Source organism: Mytilus edulis, chromosome 7, assembly GCF_963676685.1.
Source record: "Mytilus edulis chromosome 7, xbMytEdul2.2, whole genome shotgun sequence".
NCBI lineage: Eukaryota > Metazoa > Mollusca > Bivalvia > Mytilida > Mytilidae > Mytilus > Mytilus edulis.
The window spans coordinates 63,321,885-63,325,655 of NC_092350.1; positions in this window are offsets into that span (position 1 = coordinate 63,321,885).

The following is a 3,771-nucleotide window of genomic DNA, read 5'->3' on the forward strand; positions in this document are numbered from 1 at the left end:
GAAATATGTTTTTGACATTTCGAACGACAACTATAGAATAGATCTTCCACGACAAAAAACGTAAGATCTGTTATGACCGGGGCTTTAAAAACATATTTTTAAGTACACGCTTAATTGCCCTGTTTGTAATAATGTGTTTTGCGATTTAAAGTTTTTATTTTTCAACATTTTCCAAAAAAAATAAACCTTATATTGTGAATCTCGTGTACAATACAGTACCTACGACACCTGGTATTGGCTACCAAAATCAGATATTAGTATCATTTCATAGCGTTCAATATTCGGAATATACATTGTATATATACTTCCGTGGAAACCCACGGATGCCAGGGAGTAGGACACACACTTGCTTTGTAAGTATCTTTTAAGTTTCGTGCCGATCTGATGAGTCAACAAATGTCCACCAAAATTGCTGATCTTCTTACCTTGTGCTGTAACACTTCTGTCTACCTCACAACAATGCTATCTATCGACACAACACTGTAATTGAGTGGTTTAGAACCTGCATGTAATACATGTTTATGTTTGTTTTGAGCATTTGTGTTTTTCTTTCGAGTGTTTTAATTTTTGGTCTCAACATGTTACAGTAAAGAATTTATACAAAGAGTGTAGCGACTCATAGATGTACTTATCTTTTGGTTTCCATAGCACAGAAACGTCATTGAGCATCATACAAATCATACAACGTCAAATGTTTTTCAATTGTGTTCTTTGATTTGTTTCAAAAACTTTAAATATAATTATATTTTTTTTTTAACTTAACAGCGACTTCTTCATTCAAAACAAAATACCCGTAACTTGTTTGTGTCAAATTTTCCTTTAGTGGTCAATCAATTAACCTGTTATAGGTTCAAATATTAGAAAAATCTGGTGATAAAATTTCGTAGCTGTAAATAGATATAAGAAGATTTGGTGAAGAAAAAGGTATTGTTTGCGAGGGTTACATTGTTGAAAAACAAACGAAAATAACAATCCTCAAGATTTTTCAAGTTTAGAATACAACTTATCGTTAATCCTAATATGCTTTCTAAAATGATTTGCTATTGGTTACATGCAAATATTAAAAATATGGTGATAAATTGTGGTACACACTCTGCTTATCCTTCCGTTCATCTGATGTAGCCGGATTCGTTTTGCTCTATATTATGTTATATATGTAATACTTTAGTGTGGTCTAATTCACCTGATGTGTGTTATTTTAACTCTTTTAACCTGTACATTTATTCGAAGAGGAAACTACACTTCACATTTGAAGAGGAGGAGCATTATTTGTGGAGTGAAATAGATATTATTTGTGGAGTGAAATAGATATTATTTGTTTAAGAAAAATATTTTTCTATTAACGTTCCTTGAACAGATGATATATCGAAAGCATTTCAGAAGGACATGATTCATAGTATATGCTTTTTTCATAATTCTCTATGATGTTTTAGAATCAGAACCTTCTTATGTAATAGACCAAGTCGAGATATATTAGTTTCACACTTTTAGTGTAAGATATGTATAATATGAATGACGTCATCATACATATCATACTAGTGTTGAAAATATGCACAGTAGACCCAGATGTCTTGTACACAAGACATACCAGGGACGCTCGAATCTAAAACAGAGAACAAAAAGCTTGTAATACATAAAAAAATGAATGTTCCAAGTCAGAAATATGGCAGTTGTTATCCATTTTTGAACTTTTGATTTTGCCATTTGATTCAGGATTTCCGTTTTAATTTTCCTCGGATTTGACTATTTGTAATTTTACTTTTTGCTGATTATCACGTTACACCCGACAAAGTACTTGAGGCTACCACTGTTGTGTGACTTTGAAAACACAACCATCACTTGACTGAGAGAAACAAAAATCGTCAAACAACAAACTTCGTTAACTGACTTGAAATATATTATATATTATAACTACGGGTGCTACATGTGAAGTAAAACATGCTTGCCCTTATTGAGTACATTTAATCACGTGTTAGGGTCTGTGCTACTCACTCGTTAATGTTATTCTTTGGGTTTTGTAGAATGTTGTTTAACTTTTGGGAAGTTTTTGGTTTGAGGTTTGCCCTAGATTGTCATGTCGTCTCAATTTTTAGTTTTAATATTCCTTTTGTATTTTCTGTCTCTATATCTACACTTCTTTAATAGTCCCATAGTGTATTATTTGGCCAATGGTTTTGTACTTACTATATTTATAACACACTTAATATAGCTCTTTGTGTGTTTTGGTGAATACGTCCTTTGCTTCAATTGTTTAGCGTTAAACGGTTCTATTGAAAACATCAAGCTCTTATTTGATTTTTATTAGCATTGCGAACCTAAATCCTTGAGGTTATCGATCATCAGCCTAGGAATTGGTAATGGGGCTGAGGGAAGTTCATGTTTTTAACATTCCTTTTTTTCTGTAAATTGTACGATTATATATCGGATTTTTTTTGGAATTTTGGATCCTCAATGCTCTCCACCTTTGTACTTGTTTGGCTTTATCAATATTTTGATTTGAGCGTCACTGATGAGTCTTATGTAGACGAAACGCGCTTCTGGCGTACTAAATTATAATCCTGGTACCTTTGATAACTATATATGACAGTGAACAACTAGTATGTTACTACTCCTTTATGTGTGAGTCTCCGATGTGTCAGTCAAAAACCATTTACATGTTTCTGTTCTTCATATCCTTTACTTTCATTTTTTTCAGTTGAGCATTCTGGAAGAAGGTTGATCCAGCGTAGTTTTGAATGCATACAATAATCAATTAAAAGCAAAACAAAACAAAGTGTTATATTCAGTTCTTTAATTGTTCGTTTATTTTTGTAGAAACTATTAAGAAAAGAAGAATCGAACTTTTTCAGGGGAGTATAACATTATAAGATTTGGCTCTTATCTTGGGTCAATATCGGTCATTTTGTATTGACGTGTATCGGCACTTTTCCCACCTAACCATTGAAATATTTTGCTATGCACGTTTCTAGTGAAAAGCGATAAAAACAAAACCAAATTTTGACATACATTTGTATTTTTGTGTCAACGGTTGTATAAGGTTTTAGATTATATTACAATGCAGCATCGCACATCAGTTTATATTTGTTCATTGTCAAATCCGAATAACAGGATACATTCATTCTTGTCTAACAATAGTATCGTTACAATAAGAATGTACAGTCATAACATGGATAACATTAAATTTGAGCATACTTAATATTTGTTAAAAAATATGTACCACAATCAGAAAATGATAACTATTAAACTTAACTGGGTGTCTGTGTCTGTAGGATGTTGTAATTTTAATAGCAAGTATTAATCGCGATTATAAAGGAGATACATTGCTAAATCCGGTTTTAAATGGTCACTTCTAGTTGACAGTTTCAAGGTCATAATACTACTGACCTAATGCAAAAGATCCCAAGGCTTTAGCATGTATAACTATGAATGTGAATATGAAAACTATGTCAAAATCTAGAACGTCAATTTTACTTTTGATCTTAAACTAAATTTCTTGAAGCAATGATCTGAAATCAAATGACCGTTAGTCTTTACTATGTAAGGGAAATGCGTTTTATCCCAAAACAGCTTTTTGTAGTATAAGGGTGGAGAAAACTCACATCAAATGTCAACGCACCCTTTTCACCAAAGTATGTTGTTACGACATGTCGCAAATAACAGTTAATTAAACATATTTTGTCCAAATCTTATAGGCCTACGGTTGTCGAAACGAAGCAATATTAAGCCAAAAGAAAAATTAAGAATATGACCTTGGCCTTTGACCTTGATCAA